The 27,456-nt window shown below is 41.9% G+C and overlaps 1 protein-coding gene across 8 annotated transcripts in view; it reads right to left on the reverse strand.

The window, feature by feature from the left end:
* SGCD (sarcoglycan delta) overlaps positions 1 to 27,456 on the reverse strand; it is a 492,080-nt gene that overhangs the window by 381,902 nt on the left and 82,722 nt on the right. For 4 of the 8 annotated variants that reach the window (XM_064724715.1, XM_064724703.1, XM_064724699.1 and 1 more), the window contains exons 2-3: positions 22,274 to 22,400; positions 19,009 to 19,085 (exon numbers count right to left, since the gene is read on the reverse strand). The gene's annotated coding sequence lies outside the window, so the exon portion shown is untranslated. Of the gene's footprint in view, positions 1 to 19,008; positions 19,086 to 22,273; positions 22,401 to 22,713; positions 23,098 to 27,456 lie in introns of those variants that run through there. The other 4 variants (XM_064724706.1, XM_064724704.1, XM_064724705.1 and 1 more) reach the window with 2 other exon arrangements.

Genomic DNA, 27,456 nt, shown 5'->3' on the forward strand with positions numbered 1-27,456 from the left:
GTTTTAGTGTTTTGCAAAAGCTCCAGGGACAGATGAGAGATTCCTGCTGATGAAAAAAGGGCCTTAAGAATATGAACAAAACAAAATGATCCCTCTTTGGAGGCTACAAATATTTTTAGTCTCTCCAATCTGATTTGAACCAGAAAAACACTGAGCTAGAACCAGAAAACATTGCACATCTTTCAGAAACCATTACCTTGATGTTTCCAGAATAGATTAAAGAAACTCAATTAAATCTGAAAAATCTGAAACGCTCTGATAAAATATTTTTGAATGCTAAGTGGAATCTGTGAAGCTCCATTGCCTTAACCTCCGCTAATAAGCTGCTCAATAAACTTCATGAAAACATATTTTATGTACTGATAGCATCTCAAAGTATGAAAGGTTTTGCAGTTGTTCAGCAATCAGTTACCAGCTGGATTATGGTCCACTAATGCTGTTAGATTTCTGCAAGACAGAAGGCAGCTTTTCAACCATTTGTTATTTTAATGATGAGGAATCTCACCATAAGCCTTGTTAAAACTTCATTTAATCCATTACAGAAGAAACAAAGACATTTAGAAGTGAACATAAAAAAATTTTCAATCTATCAGAGCAGAAATTATAGGGTTTAGGGAAGCTCTTAAGGAGCATCCATGGAATAAAATGGCTCTGCTAATTAAGGGGCTGTATCTTTTCAGGTTTGACATTTAGGGACTGACTTCAACAGGGACTGAACTACTCTGCATGATAGCACTCATAATGACAAAGTGAAAAAGGGGGAACCTTTGCAAAGCTGCAACAAAATCACTCCATCTATTCCAAATATCACCCAAATTTTGCAAGGGTGTTTTTTTACTGAGTTTTCCTCCCAAAAACATCTCAGAGGGCGCAACCTCCCTGCCCCTAGATCATGGGGAATTCCTTCCTTGCAGAGATGAGTTCTTGGCTCAGCAGCAGGGACAGCACCCAGGACAGAACCCAGAGAGAGGCATTTGTGTTTGAAACCCTGACTGTCCTGCTGGGAGAGGTGAAATTGGTTCAATGGATCCATCAGCCCAAGCACCATGAGTGCTTCATGTCCTGAGCCTTGCATTGTGTCACTGGGACAAGCAGTGACAGCTCTGTCACAGACGTGTTTTCTGAAAAATCCTTTCCTTAGGATTTTTCCTCCTGAGAAGCTGAAAGGCCTCAGGAACAAAATGTAAACAATGGTTATCTGCTGCTGTGGAATGCAACAGGTGCATCTGTGATTGGTCTCATGTTGGTTGTTTCTAATTAATGGCCAATCACAGTGAGCTGGCTCAGACTCTCTGTCTGAGCCACAAGCCTTTGTTATTAATTATTTCTTTTTCTATTCTTAGCTAGCCTTCAGAGGAAATCCTTTCTTCTATTCTTTTAGTATAGTTTTAATATAATAGATATCATAAAATAATAAATCAAGCCTTCTGAAACATGGAGTCAGATCCTCATCTCTTCCCTCATCCTGGGACCCCTGTGAACATGGTCACACAGCTCCACTACCTTGCCATTACTCCCCAATTTCCAAAGTGCTCCTGAAGGTCTGGAGAGGCATTTCCAGAGGGTCTTCAAGAGAGAAGCACCATTCCCTGTTCTCCCTGGTCCTTCTTTAGGGTGCCCCATTCCAGGGATGTGTTGTCTCCTGCACGCCAACTGAGGAGAACCAAACCTGGTTTTAGAACCTCCAGAAAATATCAAATTGCAATATATTACCTGAATGAGCATTTATTTAATGGCTGCTACATAGGGGGTAGAAAATGGCCATTTCTGAGTGCACAAAAAGAATGCATTTTCCAAAGGACTAAACACTGATTTCAGTCCTTCAATTACCCTCACAGCTCCCTACCTGCAGAGCAACACACCAAAAATTTGCAATTATTAGCTCAGCAAACAAAATCTAAGTTTGCACTTGGAGGTGCAGATAAAAATGTTTAGCCTTGAAAAGTGAGGTAAAAAACACTGCAAGTGCTGTAATCTCAATTCCGCAAGATTTCCCGGAGAAATCTTGTTTAGAGCACAGATTTTCATATCCCTGAGGGGTGGACCTGCTGTTCCACCCCCTTCACCAGCTCTAATGAAGTTCCCCACTGCTGTTGTAGGATTTAGGCAAAGCTCCTCCTGAGAGTATTTTTCCTGCAAGGATTTCCCCAGGATTGAGCTTATCAGCCAAGTCACCTACGACACCAGGAGAAAGTTCAGGGCTCTCTGTCAGATCTTGATCCCATTTAAATTAATGATGAGGAAGAGGGCATGGTCTCTAATACCTATCTGCTTTCTTCTTTTGAGGGAGATGAAAAACATTGGCTAAAGTTATATCTACCTTTAAAGTCCAAGTACCAAGGAATTATAAATAAATAAATACGTTTTTAATTTTGAATCGAGCACATTAAATGTTAAATATCCCAATTCTGTGTGTTAAAAAGGGACTTGTGCTGCTTTGGATTCTTCTGAAATGTTTGATGTAAAAATACTCTCCAGCTCCCACACTCTTCCATACCAAATCAGAAGTTTATCAGGTGTCCAGCTGGTTTTCCTACAGAAACAAGGTTTGTTTGTCTATCTTATTTCAGTAACTTTCATAGCAAGTTGCATGAACTGTTTCTCAAAGAACTACTTTTAAAAGTTTCTTTCCCCCCAAGCTTGCAAAATATTAACATTTGAAATCATTTTACATAATATCGCTCTTGCAAGAAACTGCTGAAATGGTAAATTAAGTGCCATCTAGACTGGCTAAGGAGTTTTTTGATAAGAGAGTGATTTTGAATGAAAAAATGGATACTTAATTCAAAGTCAATTAAAAATGGAATTATAAAGTATCTAGATGAGAATCGCATAATTGATATCAGCAGCACAAAGTCTATAAAGAAAAATCAACCCTGAAATTCTTCCAAAGGGTCAGCAAAGTCTTGAAAACCATCTTCACCAAAAACTTTGACATTTTTAAAGCTTTTCCTGAAGCTTTTCATAAGACTTCATTAATTAAACTAAGCAGTCATGGACTCAGAAGCAGGAATGAGTTCTGAATCTTAACTAAGATTCTGGCTTCCTAACTAAAGTACAAGGTTTAAGAAATGGCCATTTTTCATTGTAGCATAATATTAATAAGAGTTGTCCCAGTTTTCTGTAATAAGATTGGCTGGATATAACTTCTGGAATACCTGATTTTACAGATCATATCCTGCTCTTTGTTTCACATAATAAAAGGAAATGTTTCCTAAGGACCTAAATCTGTTTACTCCCAAAACAATAAAGAATAAAATTTAACCCAGCAGACCAAGCAAGAGAAGCTGAAAGCTCTTATATGTTCAACAAGACAGAACACTCAGGGTGACTGCAGAATAATGTGTGTATATAAAAATATTTTATTTGAAACTACCAAAACCTATGTTAAACTAACTTGAGGTTAGTGATAACTGATCATTTTCCCTTCCCCAAAACTGCATCTATGTTCTCAAAGAACCCCAATAGTTAAATAAACACATCCAAAGATGCCCACCCACACAGAGCACCTGCAAGGGACTGCAAAGGCACAAAACCACACAGCTCCTCTCTGTTATTTAACTGATCCACAAATGTCACATCAAGCCCTTGTTCTTCCAGCTGATGGGAAGAAAAATGGTCTGAACTAATTTTCATTTAAATTTCTTAATGCAGAGCACCAGTTGTTTGTCACATCCTGACACGCTGTCATGTTGTTTTACAACGTGATGTATTGTAACTTGATATGAAGTGAACATATTTCATTTAGAGAAATGCCCTGATGCCTGTAGACTTGGAGAGTAGACAGGTAGCATCATCATTTCCTAGCACCTGATCTAGATTTACCAGAACTCCCTTCATGGCTTTCAAACTGCTTTAGAAATTATAGCTGTGTTTACCTTGTGCACTCCAGAGGTGCAGCACATTCACACCCACCCCACCAAATGCAAAAGGCACTTGGCCATGCCAAGAATTGCACCAGTGCAGAGGCAATTTCTGTTTAGAATAATCAAAAAATAAACTTTACAAGAGATTTTGTAAGGTTTCTATCTCGCCTGCCTTACTGGAACCCAGGAAGGTTTACTTTGCCTGCACAAACCTTTTTATGCATTTATAGTGGAAGGAGTTACTCATATTTATTATGGGAGAAGTATATTATACTGCAGACACTGTAATATTTTCATTTTTAAAAATTCCAAGAGAAGCCCCTAAACTTCAAAGAAAGGGGCCCATATTTTTCCAAGAATCCCCAAATAACTCCTGGAAGCTCAGGTGAATCTCCGCAGCTGATCATCTACAATCTGTGTGATGACCAGAAGGGGCTGCCCTGTCTCTCTCCCTGCTCACTCTCAGCACAAGGATCTCACACCCTTTGCTTCTCCAGCTTTGCTGCACACTGACTGAAAGCTGAATTTATTTTGCAGAGCTCGTTTTTAGTTACATCAGACAGATACAACGCATTGTGAGATGGCATTAATATTAAAGCTATAGGGAAAGGGGGACAAAATGCATGGCTGGCTGCATGGGAAGGCAGAACTTTGCTCTCATTGCTGTCTGCTGCAGAAACTGAATTTCTTAAGCACAAGACTGAAATTACACATATTTTATGCCCAAGTAGTACCCAGGGAAAATGCATGCATTATATGCATTGTCTTCAACTCCAAAGAGTGCACTTGTGAAGGACAGTTCAAATTTCAGCCCCTTTCCAGTTCCTGTGATTCACTAACTGGACTCATCTCTCATTGGCGCTGCTCCTGTTATTCAGAAAGCTGACAGGTAATCAAAGAATATTCTCTTACTCGTGCCACAGATAGTATTTAAGGCTTAAAAATAAGATTCTTAAAGTATCCCCTGAGCTTTGACTGTATTCTGAGGAGACCCATAGTACAAACAGCATTCCCTAATTTGTATAGGCCAAAACAGGGCTTCCCACTTAATCCAGGAAGATTAATTTCATAAAAGCTAATTGATTAACTAAATTGGTTACATGTGGTCCCAGGGATCTCTGGATCTATAAAGTGCAAGTTTCACTGAAGTAGGCAATAAGTGAATATCAAAGAGATTTGTTTCAAGGCTAACTCCTGGCCCTGCCGACAGCAATGTTCACAAAGGAGACCAGCATGTAGAAAGCTTCTTGAAGTGCTGGATAAAACACCCCAACACTCTCCTGTTCCTAAACCAGACACAATGCAATCTAAAACAAATGGATTAATTATTTCAACTGGCATGGCCTACTATATATCTTGGAAAAGATTTCAAGTAATATTGAAAAATACTCCCCATGACTGCAATCTAATCACTGTATGCTGCTGGACAGGGCGTGAGCAGGATGTGCTGAGAGGACCCCCAAAGGCAAGAGGAGAGGCCTGCTATGTCAGCTCCCTGAAAAGCTAAAGTCATAGAATTGGGTAGTTTGGAAAAGTCCTTTAAACTCATCAAGTCCAACCCAGCGCCAGCAAACCAAAAATAAATCCAGGACATCCCTTTGCAAGCAGGGAGGATTTCATGGTCAGGAGCCACAGAATCACAGAATGGTTTTTGCTATGGGGTTAAGGTGAAATTCAGCACAACTTCACCAGTAGAATACATTTACATTTTACCTGTACAAGTAATGCTGGATGTGGGCTCTGGAAGGAGCACAAGGCAGTGCCATGCCTCAAACCAGTGCCCTAAGTGCACACCCTGTGGGCTGACCTTCACTCAGCCACACGCCTATGTCACAGACATGTTTTATGAAAAATCCTTTCCTTAGGATTTTTCCTCCTGAGAAGCTGAGAGGCCTCAGGAACAAAATGTAAACAATGGTTATCTGCTGCTGTGGAACGCAACAGGTGCATCTGTGATTGGTCTCATGTGGTTGTTTCTAATTAATGGCCAATCACAGTCAGCTGGCTCAGACTCTCTGTCTGAGCCACAAGCCTTTGTTATTAATTATTTCTTTTTCTATTCTTAGCTAGCCTTCGGAGGAAATCTTTTCTTCTATTCTTTTAGTATAGTTTTAATATAATAGATATCATAAAATAATAAATCAAGCCTTCTGAAACGTGGAGTCAGATCCTCATCCCTTCCCTCATCCTGGGACCCCTGTGAACACCATCACATGCCTGCCCTGTAGACTCTCTGAGCTCCAGATCCCTGTTCTGTGACCTTCCACATCAGTGTCTTTTCTGGGCTCTCCAAAAAGTTTAACAGCATTACCAGAAAAGTTAACTGCATCTCTGAGCCACAAAGCAGAGAATAACTCTGTCTGCACCTCGGCTGCTCCCGCTCGCTTGTCCCTTCCCATCCTGAGAGGCGGATTTCTCCGCCTGAGAGCCCCTGACAGTGGCAGCCACCGCACTGTGCACAGCACTAGTTTGGTGACATATTCTTGCCATCACCTGCGGCGATGCCCTGCTCCCCCAGCAGCTGCAGGATGTGACTGTAGCTGACAGTAAACTGTAACATCTAATGGACTTGTGCGGAGCGTCTGAACGCCTGAGGAGCCCTGTCATGTGTCAGTGCCGCTCATGTTAAGAGATCCATTAGCAGTGCAGTGATCTGAAGAAAGGTCAGCTGTCACAGCTGGTGCCAGAAGTGTCACCTTTGTTTAAAGGGATTTTGCACCCAAGTCCCCAGCTGACTAGATGGCGCTGATATCCTTGTGCCGAAGCCAGAGATGTGTCACCTCAGAGTGGCACACGTGCACCGATGTCATTTGCTGCAGCTAAGCCCTTTTCTAGTGGGCATTGTCAAAGTCCAGTGACAGTGTCACCATCCCTGACACTTCTTTTGGGAAGTGCTTGGACTTCTTCAGCCATGCACCAGAGCTGTGATAGCAGACAGCTCTGAATCTGAACCAGCAGAGCAGCACAGGAGGCATTTTGTGAGGTTTTAGACAGAAAAATCCTCCTGCCCTGTCTCCCATTGCTGGGTCTCTGTAGCCATGATATTTTCTGTAAAATCTTTTCCTTAGGATTTTTTCTCCTGAGAAGCTGAAAGGCCTAGGAACAAAATGTAGACAACGAATATCTGCTGCTGTGGAATGCAACAGGTGGATCTGTGATTGGTCTCATGTGATTGTTTCTAATTAATGGCCAATCACAGCCCGACTGTCTCAGACTCTGTCCGAGACACCAGTTTTGTTATCATTCTTTCTTTTTCTGTTCTTAGCTAGACTTCTGATGAAATCCTTTCCTCTATTCTTTTAGTATAGTTTTAATATAATAGATATCATAAAATAACAAATCAAGCCTTCTGAAACACGGAGTCAGATCCTTGTCTCTTCCCTCATCCTGAGACCCCTGTGAACACGGTCAAAGGTCTCTGCTAGGAAACAACAGCTCTGCCTGCACCCAGGACAGGGCAGCAGGATGCAATAAGCATAGCGAATTAAATCAGAAATAACTGTGAATAAAAAAAAACCCACCTAGCTGAGTTACAGAATGGAAAACAGGATTAGAGGCAAGGCAGAATCAGCGTGGTGTAATTACTGTTCTGCTGGATGGACTCGCATGGTAATCCCATTCAGCCTGAAGTTGGCTTTTCCAGGACTGTGACTCCCCAGAAAACTGCTCTGGGCTCTGCAAAGAGCTAATGCAGAATTGATTCACCCTCAGCTGATGGAGCCAAGGTGTTAATGGCTAAACACAGCTCCTGTGCTAAACCTGCAGGGTAAAATTCCAGCCTGACCACCTCAGCACAGGAGCTGGGACTGCCCTCCGCTGTCCCCTGGTCATTACCTCTTACATTCTCTCATCTTATCCATCTTATGAAAGCATTCTTGTTCCAGAGTCATCTTGCAACTGTCTGCTACTCTAAAACCTGGTAGTTTTGGAATACCTGAGACAGAAATAATCAGCTACATGAGAGGAGAAGTTATTGCTTGTGTCTGGTTACTGCTCCACTTGGATTCTTTAGGCAGTAACAGTTGTATAATAGCTAATGCTGCTCATCTGTTTGAGGAACAGTGAAATGAAGCCTCAAATAAGCTATTTTAAACCGCTGTAGTGGATTGTTAAGTAGCTAGGGAATGCTGACATATCACTTTTATATTTTTCAGTCCTTTGAACTAATACTGTAAATTATAAAAATAAATTTGAAAGTTGGATGCCACATCAGAATGGGCTGCATCTGTAGTGAGCTGCTCTGTAATGGGGATTGAATAGGGTTTAATCTGGTCAAAGTAGGTTTATTGTGCTGTGATCAGACAAGTGACCTTGACACTCCTGAAATTGGCATAGGGTTAACTGTGATTGTCACCCAACCATTGGCTCAATGACACCAGAACTCAGATTTTCTTTACAGGAGTGTCAAAGTGAGAAGCTGACCTAGAGTTTATCAATGAGGGTATGTGGCAAAAGTTTTAAAAAAAAAAAAAAAAGTGATTATCAGGCACAAGGAAGAACATGCAAAAAAACAGGTGACAATACCAAATTCCTGGTTGGAACAAGAGTACAGAAACAGAAGTTAATGAAGGAAACACAAGAAAAGACCAGTTGTTATTTTGTAGATATCTGGATAAATCCAGGCAGATTTTCACTATAGTTCCACAGACACTTTAGTCCTTGTTTTCCTCTTTTGCCATCCACAATGAAGGTAAGTTGTAATTCAAGGTGATAACATCTATCAGGAAACATGTACGTAATGAAGTTTTTGGGGCCTTAAGCCTAGATTTGGTGGCTTCAAGACTCAGATTCTGTAGCCTCATGACCCTGGACATGTAGAGGAGACATCTCAGTGTTGGCAAAGTTGCATGAGAACATCTTCTGGGGAGCAGGAAAATAAGCTCCAAACAATTTTATCCCTGAGGAAATTACTATTTTGGCCACAAATTTTGTACCTTTTATTTAAAAACTATGCATTTAGACATTATGTTCTAGCAAAGCTGGACAGCTCAGTAAAACCAGACTGCTTATTTCTGCCAAGGTTGGGTACAGAGGTTTCACTGCTTTGATAAGAGAGCATAAGTCTGTCAAACTAAATGTAAATAAAAATCCCTCTAACATAAAACACCAAACATACGGGTGGAAAGTTTTGTGGTCCTAAATTTCAGGCTGTTTCCCCAGCAACAGGGGTTGGGAAGTTGAAAAAAAATATTTTCACTTTTATGTAGTCACTTTATTCACCACTAAACACATTCAATGTCAACCTCTTCCACACATGCAGCTCTTCTCCATCCAAAAAATTATAGGGCAGTTGCTCACAAGTGGTGGTATTTGATGGTTTTTGCTACTGAATATGTGTATTTCATGAAACAGCCTCAAAAGGATTCTGTGGAAGTTCTCAATTCTTATTGAATTCTGTAATGCTTTTGAAAAGGCAAATTTCAGAGGCAGAAATCAATGTTTCTGAAGGTAGATCATTAAGGACTAGAAAATGTACACTCCTATTCATAAATGATCCGGAAAAAGAGATGAATAGTGAAAAGACAAAGTTCTGCAGGTGATACAAAATCATTCAGAATAATCAAATCTAAAGCAGACCATGAACTGTTGCATAAGACCATGAACTTGCAGTACTCAGGAAGTGGATGATGAAATGGAACAGGAAATCCAGTTTTGCTGATGAAAGGATTGAATGCTGGGAAAAGCATCTATTCATGCCAATCAATTGGCTCTGCATTGGCTGCTGCCTTTCAGGGTATGGATGCTGCAGCCCTTGGTTGGCTTGCAGTGAAACCCAGACCAGTCAACAATAAGCACAATGGCTAGAAAACCATGAGGGATTGTTAGGAAAGTTTAAAGAAACAAATGTAGGGCACCATCAGTGCACCTGGGTGAGGCAAAAGAAGACAAAAAGTTTCCAAAAGGGTGTGTGTGCCTTTATGGAGGACCAATAAATACAGTGATCCAAAAGCACGAAGCTTGGGCCCCAGGCAGAAGCAGATGGGAGGAGGAAGGTTGCTTTACACATGGCCTGCTGCCTATATTCCCTTCCTAAAGACATATTCTGGTTATTCTCTTCAGTGCTGCAGAGAAAACCTGAGGCCACATGGATCCTCCCCTCCCAGCTACAGCCAACATCACAGTGCGAAGGAAACCTCAAAATGTGTCTGCAAACCATGGAAAGCACAAAGCTGTAGTTCAAAGCTATCCAAGAAGCCCTTCCTGAGCTGAATAGAAGCTGTTGGTGCTTGGAACTTCTGAAATAAACCAATCCCTTCTCCATTGCTCCCTAAATGTGCTTTGTTGGAGGGGAGGGACAGGAGCAGTTTGTCTTTTCAGCTCCTCAGAGATACACATTCAAATACATTTGAGGCCACTGGAACTGGAAAACCAAATTTCATTCTTGATTGATTTTTTCAGTAGATGGAAATGCTCATCTAATTGTTTTTTACTGTTTGACCTTTCCATTTCGTTTGGTTAATCTTCATGATGATGAAGTAGCACTCATGATATTCACACAGAGTAACTGTTGAAGGCTAGAGCATGAATGCTGAATTTTACAATGTTCTGCTGCTGTGGACACCCTAGAAACAAAACCAGGTAGCAATAACAACTTCAACTCTCGGTGCTTCTGAAAGACTAATTAAATTTCGTTTTCTTGTTGGTCATGATTAGTCAGGGGGTGCCTGAGTAGGATATGTATGGGAATCCACCTTTTGGACCACACCAGCACCACTGAAACTGAACCAAAAGGAAAACCCTCAAAATAATAATTTCCTTGGCAAATTTAATCAAATCTTTCTGAACTCTCCCAAAAAAAAAAAAAAAAAAAAACAGTTTAATGAACAACAGCAAGGGACAGGGTGGGAAGGGCAGAACCTTCCCAGAGGTAAGACTGGGACTGAACCACGTCCTCCACCCCCTGCCCAACAGATTCTGGAGGTGTTTTTGCCTGGTCTCAAATTCACTTCACACATGTGACACCACACACACTGTCACTGCCTACTGCCTCTGCTTCCAGGTCATTCTGGGTCCCTCTGAAAAATAAAGGATAAAAAATATCCTACCCTGGGAAAGTTTCAAACTGAAAAATGGCGAATATTTCACTTGGTGTGAAAAATCACCCCTCCAAAATAGGAAGAATTTTCCAGGAACCAAGTGTGCTCAAAGAGACACCTTTCTCTAAAAGTACCTTGCAACAGATGCAGATTCTAACAGAAATCCTCCATTTTGCAGGGCAGCAGCATCACTCAGCAATCTGCTGTTAATAGCTAGTTCAGAGCACCAAGAAGAGCCCCCAAACCTGCACATCCCTGGCACGACCCTGGTTTGTCCCACAGTCCAAAGATTTCCTTCATGTCTGTAAACTTTATGATGGAGTACATTACATCAAATAGGAATTTGGCCCATGTAGCATAGGTCACCAGCATGAAAAGAAAAAAGCAAAATATTATCCACTCCAGTCTGATTTGGGCTAAGAATTTCCTCATTGGTTATCAGACAACTTCTGGTATCCCACAGGGGTGGAATTTTAAGTTCTAAAGATCTTGTGCCATTTTTTTAGGCTTTGCTGCAGCCTTTTGTGAAGAAATCAGCTTGGTTTCAGAGGAAACAATCCCCTTTGCTGCCTCTGCCCACAGAGAGGACAAAAACCAGGCTGCAGTCATTTGGCTCCTTCTCTACTCCTTTGTGCAAAAGGTCAAAAACGCTGCAGAAACATCAGCTGTGTGTGCTGGCCCTCAGAACCACCTTGCTGGGCTGAATAATGCTCCCACTGGAGCACAATGCCCAGAGCTCCCCACATCAGCGTTTCCAGTTCATCACCTGCAGCAATTACGGGACAAAGGCACCTCCTGTCCATTTACCCTGCTCTGGTTTGCTCACAGTGTGCAGCAGGGTGAGGGTCCCAGATCAGGCACATCCCATGGGGAGACTGAGCCCTCCCACTCACCTTTTCCCCTTGGAACAGCAGAGCTCTGGGATTTGTTAAACCAAGCTTGCAGAGTGCTTTGGCCCCATTATGCAGGGAAGATGCACAAGAAGTAAGAAGAAGGAGAGAGGCAGAGTTCCTTAGGGATCAGCATGTTCAACCATCCCTTCAAACCACCACAAACCTCATTTACTAAGCCCCACAGGCTCTCATTAAATTTCTTTGTCCAAATATTTGCCTTTATAAATTCACCCAGGAGCTTTTTCTGCATTTCAGCCAGCCAGAATGCCACTGGGGCATTGAGCAAGTGCTGAGATTTTACTGGCACCCACTTTTGAGCTCCTCTTGGCCAGTAACTGAGCTCTGCATCCATGAATAACCACCACAGAGCAACTAATTTCACCTACTGAGGTTACATTTCCCCCAGTTCCTTTTTTGCTCAACCACTTAACAAATCAATTCTTTCTGAGAGACCTCAGCTCATACACAAGAGGATAACAATTATGTGCCACTGTGCTTTGGCAGAATGGAGTCAGGCACAGTTGAGGTAGAAAATTACTTTCTGCACTTTCAAAACAGGGAAATGAAATAAGAGAAATGCAGAAGAAAGTGATATCTTACATAGATTCCCACACCTATTTCTTTTAGACAAAGATCAAGCAGCAGATTTGATGCAAGTGTTCACCAATGCATTTGTCTTACTGCAACCCTCAGGGTAACTTCAACCTCTGTGATCTCTGTGTGGCCAGGATATCCTTGTGCACAAAAAACTGCAATCTCAGACCCCAGCATTTCTTTTTGTTCTCAAAAGAGCACCTAGAAAAACCAGCAGCTTTGAAACTCACCAAGCACATGGTAACTGCTTGGGTTTGCTGCGGTCGTGTGTCTAATCCAGCTGAAGTGGACAAAAAGGGCATTTTAACCACAAACTCCCCTTCCCTGAGCAATATTGGCAGGGTAAAATTAGGTCTAAAGGCATTTGTTTTTGTCTTTGCTTCTCATTTTATCCTGAAATGGTCTGGAGGCTACACAGAAGAGAAATGAAAGGAGGAAAAAGCCAGGCTTTGCTTTCAGCTTCCTCTTCCTCGTGGACGTGACAGCTCTGCAGTCTTCAGCAGACTCTCAATTTTTTGACAGTGTGGGAAGCTGGTGGAAGTTATTTTTGGGTAAAAAAGCAGCTTCCCTGAGCAGGAGCAGCCAGAACACCGTGGTGTGCCCTGCTGAGCCCCCAGGGAATTGCCCCTGGAATCCCACCAGCATCTCTGCAGCCTGGTCCAGCTGAGAGAGAAGGCCATGAAATGCAGAGAGGCAGACAGGGATTCCCTCAGAATTTGGGAACCTGAGGAGTACAGAGCCAGCTGAAAGGCTGAGCAGTTCCCTTTCCACACAGAAATTACTTTAGCCAGCCCTGAGAAGGTGAAACTGCACCATCTTCTCTCACAAGGAGCCTATGACCTGCTTTGCCCAGGTTTGCCAGAGGTGCAGGGATCTCATTAATATCAATTTCCTCCAAATTTGTGGGGGAAAAGGCATCCTGATACTAGAATGAGATGCAGAGAGAGGAACGCATCAGTGTTGCAGCCCCTATTTTTTTGTGTGTTTTCATACAATACCAGAAATTAAACAGGAAAGGATGGAAGACATGTTTTAGCTCTATCCAGTGTACTAGAGAAACTGATAATGAAGTTTTAAAGCACAGAAAAGAAAAATAATCTTGCCATCTTCTGATATCTTTTCCCTACCCTATTCTCTTCTATATGCATCCCCTCTCCCCAGCACTCTCATCTAATCAATCCTGCTCTGCCAGTCTAATGCACATAATTTTCTCTTAGGGTGCATTTCTATCACTCAGGCATTGGAGACTCATATAAATATAGAAAACAAACTGAGAGATGCCATGCATTTCAAAAAATGTCCCTTCACACCCTTCTTCAAAAGCCCACGATAGTAAAATGCCCAAGAAATTGATAGAGTACCAGAAATCAACTCTAATATGCTTGACTCATCTGTTGATTTTAATTGAATGGTCTGTATCTTCAGGCAATTTCATTATTCTCCCAAGAGCTGGGGAGCTAAATGAAAGACAAACCTCGTTAACCTCTGACCATGAAAATCAATAATTTTCAATAAAATTTGCTCATTTGTTTCCAAAGGATCCCACGTCTTGACTCTACTATCATGTGCTCCAGAGCTAATCAGCTATGGAACATCATATTTTCCCACACAATTTTTGCCAACTTAGCTACAAAGTCTTTCCCTAAAGCCACAGGAATCCTTGCATGTGTATGAAATACAATTTCCCTCTGGCTCGTGTGGTGGTGTGAGCTGACAGCATCCAACCTGCCCTGCATTCAGAGCCACTCCAGAGTGACAGTGCAAACACTTCAGAGAGCACTACACTTATTTTTAGTTATGTTTAGGGTCACTGATTCTTCTTCACCCACAGAATTGATTCCTGCAAGTTCATGTTACACACTTTATCTCACCCAGTTCTGCATTCACTGAATGCAAAAGCACTTGCCTGTTTTGAATAAAAATGCCAGTTCTCCCAGCACAAAAAGCTGAATTTAAGCTTATTTCTGTGGATGCACCAAAAGCAAAGAGTGAAGAAAATTTTTTATATTTCTTCTTGTGCCCCTTCTGCCAACAGGAAACAGCAGCAACTGCGGTACTCTGCTAATGAACTGCTCAAGCTATTAGATTCCTCCAAGTGGCAGAGAGAGGATATTTGTGCAGATCCTGGCTACACAGCAAGAAGAAATCCATTCCTTACTAGTAGAGAGCAAAATACAGAATTTTCAGACTAGAAGCTGGTCTTGTGCTGAAAAAGCAAATATAACATTGCTGGAGTGTGACAAATATTGATAAAAAAGCAGATCAGTGAAGGGAAGAATCATTCCCCCCCAAAACAATGCACAAATTCCCACTGGAATTCTACCAATGCTACAGGAACAACACCAGCTTATAACAGAAGTATCACACAAATGCAAAAAAGGATGTTTCTAGCTCCTGGTCTGGGCTGAACACTAGATTAGAAGGCTTCAGAAACAACATTTATGAAGAAAATATTAGCAATGAGAACATTTCCAGGTCGTTGCAGAGCAAAACTCTCCAACTGCTTTCTGTAGAAGGGAGCCCCTGGAAATCGGTGAAGCACATCAAGAAAAGAGAAGAAATTGTGAAGAATAAAAAAGTCTCAGTGGAATACCATGTCCGCTGTCAGAGAAGCTCTGTGCTCATGCAGAGCCAGCCCCCACTCTGGGTGACTGCTTTCTGCAGAGGCTGGCAGGTCAGAAAGCAGCAAACCCAAAATGCATCCCACAGGACATCCCCACATCACAGAGCATCCCCAAAGCAGTGACTCCTCTGATGGACTAAAATCTTTGTAAGGGAGCTGAAAAAGTAAAAGAAGCAAAAGGATAAATCAGTTCCACGGGGATAAACGTGAACAGGAGGGACAGCATTGATGGCATTTGGGTTTTGCTCCTCTCTGAACAAAAAATCCCACTACAATTCTGGAGCATCCAGCCCCAGCCTTCCTGGGTGGAAAACCAGTCCTTGCTGACCATGTCAGCCTTGGCTGCTCTGTGGAGAGCTCAGGGGAAGGCACTGGATGTGATAATATGCAAAGAAGATGTTTTGCCACAGAAGTTGGACCAAAATGCCCATTCCCATTAAAATTCCTTTCACACCAGCCAGCCTTTGGCTGCTTCATCTCTGCCCAATTCCCTCTGCCAAAGAAGTCCCTCAACTAACTTACATCTTAGTGAGACACTTCCTCAGGTTAATCAGCCCAGTAAGAACAGTTCTTTTGCTGACTGAGAACCTTGGTGGGAGGAAACCAAATAAATTATATTAAAGGTCAGGGAAAGTTGCAGCCTCCTCACAGCAAATCCCTCTAAAAACAGCTGAGCATTTTGCAGAACCTTAAAGAGAAACAATCAGCTGGCTCCTCTGACAGCTCAGTTTGGGCAGTAAAACTCCGGATATCAGGTGGGTCAGTAATGGAGACAGCAAAAGGTGCATGATGAGATCCTGCTCCTGGTGACTCAGCACAGACACTCAGGAAAGAGCAGAGTTTGCACAACAGCAGGGAAACCACACCATGGCTCAACTTTCTAAAAGTTACAAGAGGCAGCTGGCAATTGATCCCTTTCCTCACTGCTTTTGAGGGGAAGTCATCAAAAAGTTGTATCACACACGCTAAAAATTATGATGAAGGGGTGTCCCACAGGGAAGCATAATCAAGTAAATATTTATCACTAGGCAGAGAAAGCAGTGAACTCTCAGAGCTAAAATTAAATACAATGGGACACTGTTCAATATTAGATAAGAAAAATCAAAAATATGAGACATTGGATTAAGATTAGATATAAGCTTTTTCTGTGTTAGGTGAAAACTCAGAGAAAAGATTAGCTGGATTTGCCAGGAATGTAATTTCCACAAACAAAAAGAAAAGACTGCATCTTTCAAGAAAAGGATAAGAATGTTTATCAAAAATCTGCCATGTAACAAGAAAAAAAATTACTGTATTTTGGACCTGGATTTTTTGTTCCTTTTCCAAGAGAGCACAACCTATGGAGTCACCCAAAGGACAACAGGTTCTTGTTCCTTTCTAGATAACATGAATACTGGTAATTGCATTCCAGCTTTCCACTCATTTTTCTTTTGAGAAACTTCCCACTCTTCAGATTTGAAATGAAAATGCTCTTAACACCAGGCAGTGCACTCTATTGAATACCCACATCAAGTCAAATCAAACCAACTGACCTCGCCTCATTTTCCCAAACACTTGTGATGTTTTCATTGCACTGTTCATAACGGGATTTTTACTGCAAGATTCAGAGCAACTGACTGAAATCTTTGGCAATGGAGCAGTGATTGCACAGCAATTACTCTACAAATATTATCCAAAAATGCTCCATATCACAGGAGGCACTTCATTAATGCTGTGCTTGAGAAACTCAGGTGATACCAAATAGTGTTTCCCACTGACAGCTGTACCTGCTGCTTAGCACAAAACAACTGTGAGCCTGGCAAGCAGCAGTTTGCCCTCCTAATCACTGCAAATCCAGCAGATCTCTGGTTTTCCTTCCAAAACTTTTGCTCAAGGGATCCTATGGGCAAAGCAAAGTGCTGAGGAATCAGTCTGGGGGTTCCAGCAGCAATGCTATTGCCTGAGTGTCTGGGATCTCAGCTGATACAAAGGTTAGCATAACACATTAATGTTTGTAAAGCCATTTGACAAGCTATCTCCACCTCAGCAGTAATACTCTTACACTCAGTTTTGGAGAACAGCAAGTCAAACCACAGTTCTGAACAGCAATGGAAATAATCACGTTGATTTAGCCTGATCTAGCACAGTGAGGGTTTCAGTGTGCATAGCCAAGGTTTTCAGTAGTGGGTAATAACTTTGGAACATTCTTTATAGGATAGGCAATGTCACACACTTACATGAGACCCTTTTCCAAAGGCTGCTACACATCATTCACTGGCTTTTAAAAAACCCTAAGCTGACATGTGCATCCTGCCCATGCTTATATAGACCCTCTGAAATTGTTTATAAAACCTCTGCTGAAACACTTTTTCCAAATAAATTGTAAAAAATTGTGCAATCCAAAACAGTAAGAAAAGAAAACTGTTATTCTAATAGGCAAAACATTGTGAGAACTGACTGGTTTAGTGCTGATTGTTTTAGTGGAGGGGTATTGGGGAAGAAAATGCAGGTAGCTAAATATACACCTGTGGCTGTGCAGCACAACACAGCAAAATTGTGTCTTAGTGTCAGCACACCTTGGTAGCAGCTTTTCCCAAATTAGATTAATTTAATTTTAAGGAACAAAGCAGATGGGCATTCATTTTATGACACCAGCCTTCCTTCTTACTTACAAGGACTCCATTCTGCTTACTGCCAGCTTTAGCTTTTTTTTTCTTTTTTAATTTTACATAGAAGTTTATGATAGTGTATAGGAACAAAATGCCCTAAACATGATTTTTCATATGTCACTAATTTCTAAAACACAACAGGGTTGTTTTTGCAGTAACTCAGGAAAGTACTAAATATGTGCTTGAAGTGTAATCCCTTCAGGTATGGTAATTAAGGTGTTTAAGTGATTTGTTCAATGGGATGGACATTCAATTAGAACACAAGTGTACAAATCATGGGAGTTGTGATTTTCCATTGAAAATAAAATCAACAATGAGGGATTTTTCCTTCTAAACTTCACATAAAAATACAAATTTATTAGATGCCGTTTAAAGTTATTGAAGACTATCAAAAGAACATTATTCCAGCATTGATTCAAAACCATGGGGTGCACTATCAGCATAATTAAAATGAAAGTATATTGAGCTATTTTCCTTTCCTGCTTCCATATTATTGTCTAATTGTTCAGAATGCCTGTTTGTTACAGAGGCAAAGTAATTAAGCACAGCACGTTGCAACAAGGGGGATCATAAAGCCAGAGTTGGCTGCATTACCCACACAGATATCAGCATAGGAAAACATTAAGGAAAGGATCAGGATTGTAATTGAAAATAATTGGATGATCCAGTTCATTTGGCTGACATCAGGACCATTTGAGCACTCAGCACTCTTTAGCCCTGGATGCTCACCATTCACCTGTGCTCCTAAAATGGATATTTCCAAGTGAAACTCTGAAGCAACTTTAAAATCAGCTTGTGAGAAGGGCTGAGCACCAGCATTCCCTGTGATTGGTCAGGGGGCTGTGTTCAGGTCACCACTAATACAAAAAATTATATGGGACTAAAATTATATAAAATGCAGAAGATGCTTATGAAGCCAAATCCAGTATCTCTTGAAATCAATGCAGTTATTTCCTTTCTCCTCCTTAGGAGAGAACAGCCACACATTTAACAGAAAGAATTTGTGTCTCCATGTTTTGTTAAGATAGCAATTATGCTGTGGCCTGTTTGCGAGCACATTTAAAAGCCTAAACAAAACAACTTTATCACTGTCTCTCAGAAGCCCAAGCACCATGGATATCTCCAGCTCTCAGCAAGTTGTGACTGCACAACTCGCTGTTTTTGTAGGTCACAACTTGGCAAAACCAAAACTTATCGCTCAGCAAAACCCAAATTTGCAACTCAGCAATTCAGAAACAGCCAAGTCACAACTTCCAAAATTACTGACTCGTACAACCTCCAAAAGAAACTATCACTTCCTAATGATCATCTCACAAAATTGATAGCTTAACATGGAGAGAAACCTACCTGTTAGCAGAAATCCCTTTACAATCCTGGAAAACTGGAGCTTCATCACTTTGCAGACAGTGCTACCAGCCAAAACCCTGGGAAAGATGCAAGGAAAATGCAAATTTAATTAAAAGAATTGTACACATGGGAAATTTAGAGCGCTGTGCAAATCTCTTCAGCAATGCAAATAATTGTGTCCATAATTGACATTTTTAAAGTCAAAATATAACAAAAGGCCAGTGAGACAACAGCAGGTGTGAAATTACTAGTTTGGGACTAAATCAGGATAGTAGCATCAGCTCAGGGAGTAGCAGAGGAAAAGGTAAAACAGGAAGGGAAAAAAGAGCAGGTAAAACTTTTCTAACAAGTTCACAGTAGAGCACAATAATTCTTTAAGGGACTTTTGGATGAGAACTTGAGGAGTGTTGGGTGGCCAGGTTGGAAGATTGAACTTGGCATCACTTGTTCTAACAGCATCAGCTCATCTTGTTAGCGTTCAAAAACACATAATCACGGAGGATTATATGCGGTGCTTTTTATTTAAGAGCTCTGGGAATCGGGGTATTACCCAAATCTGATTCCAACAATACATCTGAAATGATCATGTTTTTATACTCTATCGTTATATAACTTTCATGTTAATTATTAAACTTATATTGTTCTATTGTATACATAGATTTAGCCCCCCTCTGAATTTCCAACATAGTTTCTTGTTATTCTTCTTATGGTTATGTAATAATTATATTTAATTACTAAACAATCATCACATCTAACAATTATATAATTTATCATACTGCTTGCGCAGGTGCAGTTGATCTGGGAAAACACAAAGATTAACATTTTAGATTCTATCTTTAACTTTTTCCAGGGCTCCACTATCATTCTGGCCCCAAAAGCTGCTGTTCCACCCAGGCAGGAGTGCTCTGTGCCAGCACGTACTGCAGCAAGGGGCAGTGGGGGACAACCTGAGAGGGGACCCTGGGGTGAGCCAGTGACAGCTGCTGACCTCTGCAAAGCCAGTTCATCAATCTGCAGAGCTCTCCTCAGATCACAAGTGCCATTTGCTGCTAAATAATTGAGGTAGTTCCCAAGCAAGCTGCCTGCACAGTTTGTATTTATGAAATGATCTGTCCTGTGTGGAGGGGTTTAAATGCCCCACTGGGATCTGCTCACACCCAGCAGCCTCTGGAGTCATGCAAAGGTCACTGTAAGGTTAAGCCAGAGCAGTTTCACTGAATGAAATATTGATTCAAATACTGATTCAAATGTCCTTGATGACATTCTGCACCACAGGAGAGTGGCAGGCTCATCCCTGGGCAGGCTGGGACCATCAGGCTCCCAACTCCAACTCTGGGCTTCCTCAAACCTCTCTCAGTCCATGCCTGCCTTGAAAGCAGTTGGAGATGCTACCTTCAACTAAAACAACACAAACTTCCTTCTTTCCTGGGTGGGAAAAGTTTATCCTTGAGCCCTTTAACAGTGCTGAGGGCAGGACTGACCCTGCAGGGACCTTGAGACCTGCTGCTGGCAGGCAGGGAGAGCAATGAAACAGCTCTGCAGAAGGAGTTTCAATGTGTTCTGAGTTTTGTTAGGGTTACAGAGGGCAAGGCAAGGGGCCAGAGGGGATTCAGAGCAGGGAGCAGGGTCAGAGGAGGGGGCTGGAGGTGACAGCAGGGGCACCAAGAGCTGCTGCCCACAGGCCTGACCAACAGATTCTGCAACTCTGCACACCAGGACCATGCCAACAACAGCTCTGCAACAACCCCAGGGTGAAAGATCAGTGTTTCCTGCAATGCCTGGAGTGTTTTCCCTATGTGGGGATCCACACTGCACCATTCTCTGGGTGTTAGCAGCTATTCACCACCATGTCCAACAAACACCCAGCCACTACATCAGAGCCCAGCTGCTGCAAGAAGGATTCAAGGTCAGGGTTTATACACTGCCCTTGCTGTAAACTCAGCTCTGCCTTGCTCAAGTCACTTAAGTTTGTCATATGTCACAAGCCATGCCACCAAACAAGTGCTATTTCTGCAGGGGTGGTGGAAATAAAGCAATCTGAAGGTTTTGGTTAGCAGTTTCCTGAGAAATCACTTATTCAGACATCCAGAGAGTGACAGATTACTGCATTTGCTGTTGTACATTTTCTCACAGAAGCATTTCAGACACCACAGCCAACACACAGAGCTGCTCCCTAAGCTCAGAGCCCAGGACAAGGAGGCACCACCTCTCCTTTCATCCCTGCCAAGCCATGATAACTACACAGTAATTGCATGAATACTGAAAAACATATATTTTCCTGGGCTCTGCATACGTGGAGTGATAACTGATATTAGGAGCCACAACTTGGGTCTTCCAGTCCATCTTCCTGTCACTTGTGGGTTGTTTCTTATTATTAATTTTTAAATATCTCACCTGGAATAGATTTAATCATAGCAGACACTGAACTATTGCCACTAGCCCAGGGAGACCCTATAATACAGGAATCCTCACTGTCACAAGTTTGGCTATTATTTGAAACAACTTTTCCTTCGTTTCATAATGTTACTCTCCCTTAATCCTTTCTACCTGTAAATAATTCCTCTGTTCCAAAGCTCCTATTTCTTAGGTATTTCTAAGACCTTCTTTGCTGTTCCACTTAATCATTCTTTCCACAGATACCACACTGTATGGTCTTAATTTTTCTGTGTAATTTCATTTACTTGAGCTCATAAGTACTTTGTTTCTTTTCTCTGAGCTCTTTATCAGGAATATGTCAATGAAGATGGAGGGAGATATCTGAAATTAGAGGTGTTCTCCAAATAACTGTCTCATTGGGAGAGTGCAGTAACACATAAAAAGTAATATGAATCCAGAATAATTGGACTTGTAAGGAATTCATTTTTAATATAAAAGGACAGTGTGCTTTTTATTAGCAGACTGGTTCAAAATTTCTTGGAGATGAATCAAGATAAAAAAGCCCTTAATTAGAGAGATTTCCCCTGTTCTGTAGAGAGTCAGTGGTCAAGTCAAACAGATTTAACCACCCTTGAGTGGCCAAAAGCTGATTTTCCACTTTTAAAAACCTGCCTCAGAGCAGAATTCCACCCAAATGAGATATGACATTTAGACCACCTCACCAAAAATACATCTCTATCATCTAACTTTTTAAAAATTTACTTTATATAAGTAAATATTGCTTGATCTAGCAATGAGGAACGTAGCCTAACACATTGTCCAGCCAAGGGGATATCTGAATTCATTTCTCTGCTCTGAATCACAAATGTCAAAGGAGCATCTTCCCTACCTGCACTTTGGCTAATCTGGGGTGAGGTTTGGACATTTTTCATAACAGCACCAGGAAATTCTTCCTGAAGGCCTTTTTCTGTTCAATTCAACCACCAAGAGTCCTGAGTGTTTTTTTAAGATGGAATCTACAATTAGAAGAAATAACCTCAAATCCCTTCTTTATTTTTAGCTGACCAAGGTACAGAAATTACAACATATGTATTAAGAGATCAATTTTCAAAAGTAGAAAATAAGCTGAATATTTAAGAATACTCTAGAAGCCATTGGCAAATACTTTAAGATAATAAACCATGAAAAGACAGAAATAGATCAGGGTAAGTTCCCCCTCCCCAAGCAAAATTGCTGAAATTTCTGCTAATAATTCAGCAATGTCCTGCACTTTCCAAAGAACAAGGGTTTGTGGGGGTTTTATTCTTTGCTTAACTTTTTTCCACTCACTTGACTTGAGCTCCTGTGGTGGCCCACACCATCACAGCTGCTGTAGCTCACTCTGCAATGTCACCTCCTGTTAGTGCCAGGCAGAAGGGAAAGCCCAACATGACATGGTGCAATCCTACATGGCCCTGCTGAATGTAATCTGGGCTGTCAGAGCATTCTGCTGCAGCCTTTAAAGGGAAGAAGGAATATCTGCTGGGGGATGTAGATAGTAGAGGACCATGCTTTAAATGCCTCAGAGTTTATCCTTCAATAGTTCCCAAAGAACCAGACTTGTCATTTCTTATGTGAAACTTTTATGGTCTTCACTCTTCCCATCTTCTGTATTTCTTTATTTTTGCTCTGAGCAAACCAAGCACTGCTTTCACCCAGCAACTTCTCACAAGGAATTCCACACTCCAGCACCAATGCCCAGATGTTCAAAAGAGGCATTTCCATGGAGTCTCCCCTCCAGGGCATCCAACTCCACCAGCAAGGTTTGTAACGCTGCCTCAGCCACAGGGTGAGCTCTCAAATCACCTGTTTCTCCCTGCAGCAAAGGCACAGCAGGAAATAAAACCAAAGCAATCTGAGGAGCAGCTCCTCTGCCTCTCCACGGGGCTGCTTTGCTCCAGTGGCACCTCATTTGGAGCAAGGTGCTGCTCAGGAAGGGAAGTGGCCAGCTCTGACTGCTTCCTAACTGGAGGCCATATGTTGTGCTGATCACCTGTGGAAAGGTTTGCTTATCCCACGGTGAGGAAACATGCTGAAGTGTGGCCACAGAAGAGAAAGAAGATGTTTCAATAAACTGGAGACCCCTCTATGCAATCAATGCTGTCTGTGATGGTAATTTAACCAGGCAAGTTGGGAAAATTGTTCTGTTAAATGCTGAGTAAAGCCTCTCCCATTACTCTTCATACCATGGCCAGTCTGTTAAGAGTAGTGAAAATATTTCACCAATTTCTCATCTTCATTTCAAGACTTTAGAATCAGAATAACAGCAAGAAAATTTCCATTAAAATTTGAGGAAAAAAACCATTTTAAAATGTTCTTGAAAAAAAGTTGAGAAAAATATTTGAGTGCCAAAGCTTAGCTGTGCATTTTCAAACCTTGCTAAAACCTGAAGCCAAAAAATACCAGCAGGAATCCTCATGTGCAGAGGATCCAGGGTGCCCCTCAGGGCTGGTGGGCTCTGTTCCCCATGTCCTGTCCCAGGGAAGTCACCAGGCCATGGTCAGGAACAATTAAAACACCTTTAAAATACACTTGAGAGCACTGTATCCTTCAGCTTCAGCCTCAAGTTCACCACCAAGGCTCAGACTGCTGATTCTGACACTGATCCCCTGGCCCATCCAAAAAATTGTTCACACTTTGTGCTGATCTGCAGAACTGTAGACCAGAAATGGGAAAGAAGATTAAACAACTGCTCAGTCCTGAAAGGGCTTTACATTGGTAAAGTGTTTGGGAGAGAAAATAATAATCAAATGCTTTCCATATTCTTCACCCAAATTTCACAATCTGCGGAAATAAACGGCAAATAAATTTTTGTGCTATGGCCCAGGAAGTCTTCTCACTTTAAATTTATAAACATTTATGAGCTTGAGGTGGTAGCTCCTGGTGAGCAGCCTTTTAGTGTGATCAGTATTTTGTACTGTGATCATCAGGCCATAATGACACCCCTATTTTATGTGAACAGCGGTAACTGGGAGCCAGGTAATGCTTGTAGGAATGGACAACATAACTTTCAAGGCAGCTCATACAGCTGGAAGTTACACAGACACTCTTGTACAGAGTAAGCAAGTCAGAAGCAATTTGTCTGACTCGAGATATTGATTAGACCAGAAGAGAAGATAGTGGGGGAACTGAGAATAGGGGCAAGAAGTTAGCATGGGGAGAGATACCTCCCAATGAAAGGAAGTGATGGGTAATTTATCATCTATGGAACATAGGGAGATCAGCAGAGGGAAGGAGAAAAGTCCTGACTGATGAGTGTTTGCCTGCCTTCCAACTAATTTGGCTTTTATGCAAAAGTTCCATCCTGTCACTTCACCATGTTCATCTTGCCAGCCACAACTAAAAGGTTCATTAGGATAACTAACAAACAAACAGGAGATGGAAGTAGTGAGCACTCCAGCTAATGACAACAGACTGACTGGTACCTGGTACCTACTCCTATCACACAAGATCTGGGCTTTAAATTAAATAGTTCTCACATGAAGGTGAAAGCAGCTGAAATGCTACTTTTTTAGGTCTTTTGTATTCTCATTTCATAAGCCAGTTGTTGAGATCAGATGTCACCTGGTGATCTGTCTTAATACAAAAGCCAAATGGACTAGAGTGTTTTTATGAGAACAAACTAGAGGCAAATAAAATTTTAAATAGCTAACATCAGCTGTGACACTTCCTTGATCTGTTAAAAACAGCTTATGGGTGTCTGGCATCAGCTGCAGCCTGGCTGGGCCCTGCACAGAGGCACAAATACAGCCTGGGCAGGGAATGAATGCAGAGCAGCCCTGAGGAGACTTGGGGGTGTTGGGTGATGAAAACTCCACAGGACCTGCTGGAACCAGTCCTGAGGAGACCAGGAAGATGCTCTGAGGGCTGGAGCCCCCCCTGCTCCTGGCTGGGAGAGCTGGGGGTGTTCACATGGAGAAGAGAAGGCTCCAGGGAGAGCTCAGAGCTCCTTCCAGGGGCTCCAGGAGAGCTGGAGAGGGACTTTTTGCAGGGGCACATAGGGATAGAACAAGGGGAAATGGTTCAAACTGACAGAGAGCAGGTTTAGATAAGATATGAGGAGGAATTTCTTTACTGTGAGAATGGTGAGGTCCTGGCAAAAATTGCCCAGAAAAGGTGGGGATGCCCCATCACTGAAAATGTTCAGGGTCAGGCTGGATAAAGTTCTGAGCAATCTGGTCTGGCAAAAGTGTCCCTAACCAAGAAATTGAGATGGAATTAGATTATTTTTAAAGTCCCTTCCAACCCAAACTACTCTATGATAACATTAGCTTTGTCCAAATGATGATAAATGTTATTTTTTTCCAGTATAGCACCCCACAGCCCCCACTTAAAAAAGAAAAAGGGTTTTTCATGGCTAAAATGTACAACAGAGATCCCTTTCCTGCTCTAGCTTGCACTTCTGTGCATTGAATATATATTTTCAGTGTTATTTTGGTTTGCTGGCAGTCGCAGCAGTGTAGGAGGCAGCTGCTGCCCCAGGGTTGTGTGTTGCAGGTATTTGCAAGGCTTCTGTAAACTGCAGGCTGCACCAAGAAACCCTCAGACTGCAGTGTGCTGCCTCATGCAATAATCTGAATTTGAAATAACTACTCTGTAATGAATGGGTCAATGCTGGAGTATTTAAATGCTTGCACCCTGTTACAATTACAGAAATACCCACCAGTGCCTCATGATAGTTTAGCTATAAAGGATACAACATACTATGGCTTCCAGTAGAGCAACAGCCATCTTAAAAGATTAATTTTAAAATATAAATCATATATCAAAATGCTGTCCACATTTTCCTGGCTACTCCAGAGTTCCTATGTCAATATCTCAATAATGACAATGTCACAAGTGGGTAAGATTCCTGAAGACAAGCAGTGATTTTGTGTGCCTGACAGGAGTCCCTGGAAGAGGTGAATGACTTTTATGTGATGCAGTTCCTTCCTCTCTGCAATTTGAGTCTGTTAAGCAAAAACATCTCAGGTCACCAATCACCCTTCAAAATCCAGGCTGTTCATCACCACAGCACATATTTCCATAAAAGGAAGAAAAGATTTAGCATCAAAAATATGGAAATAGGCCCAATAAATTTGGTCCTAGGATTTGTTTTTTAAAGTCAAAAAACTATTACTGCCAGCCTTTTTGCCGGGGCTATAAGAGAATGATCATTTTCCCTTGTAATGGTTCTGACATAAAGTGTGTATCAAAAACTGCAAACGCTTCATATCCATCCAGCTGTGCTGAGCAATAAACATGATAATTATGCAGATAAGGCTTAAATAAATTCCTATACCTAAGGGCAGCTGAATGCTTTTTTAAGCAAAACAATAATTAACCCTCTATAGGGCTGAATGAGCACAGACCTTTGCTCTTTCCCAAGGTGGGAAACCTGAATTTTGGCACCTCTCAGGCATCTGTCATGGATATAAATGGGTCAGGGCTCTGCAGAGGAAAGAGCTCCAGGGCTGTTTCTTGTGAGGTTCCAAAAAGGGTCAAGAACAAAATCTACTAATTTCTGTCCCCTGATGCTGGAATTTGAGGTGAGTTTCAGATTAATGTCTCAGGAATTGCAGGTAAAGGGAGAGAAGCTCATAAAACACCAGTGGAACTGTCACTGATAGACAAAGAGGAGTTCTGAGCCTGGCAGTGAATGAATTCCCTTGCAGTGACTGGGAAGTTGAAGGGCTCTCAAAAATGACCCAACTGCTGCAGTGCAATGAATTCTGACACTTTGGTGATCTGCAGAACTGCACACATGCAGGTGCTCAGCTCACCACCAAGATGAAGGTGTTCATTTTAAGCTCTTTCATTAGGTTGAAGCTTTGTTGTGTTTTACCTGGGATGTCTGACAAGCCAAGCCTCTCTAGAAATTGCTGCTGCTTGAAGAACCCTGAGACCCATGCTGGCAGAGGCTTTGGGCTGGCAGGATAAGCAAGGCCAGCTCCTCATCCTCCTCATGGCAGTCACCAGCAGGCTGCAATGCCTTTGTGGCCCTTCTCACCACCATGTGTGACTACTTCAGCTATAAAATCCTTCACTGCAGAG

Source organism: Zonotrichia leucophrys, chromosome 13, assembly GCF_028769735.1.
Source record: "Zonotrichia leucophrys gambelii isolate GWCS_2022_RI chromosome 13, RI_Zleu_2.0, whole genome shotgun sequence".
NCBI classification, from domain to species: Eukaryota; Metazoa; Chordata; class Aves; order Passeriformes; family Passerellidae; genus Zonotrichia; species Zonotrichia leucophrys.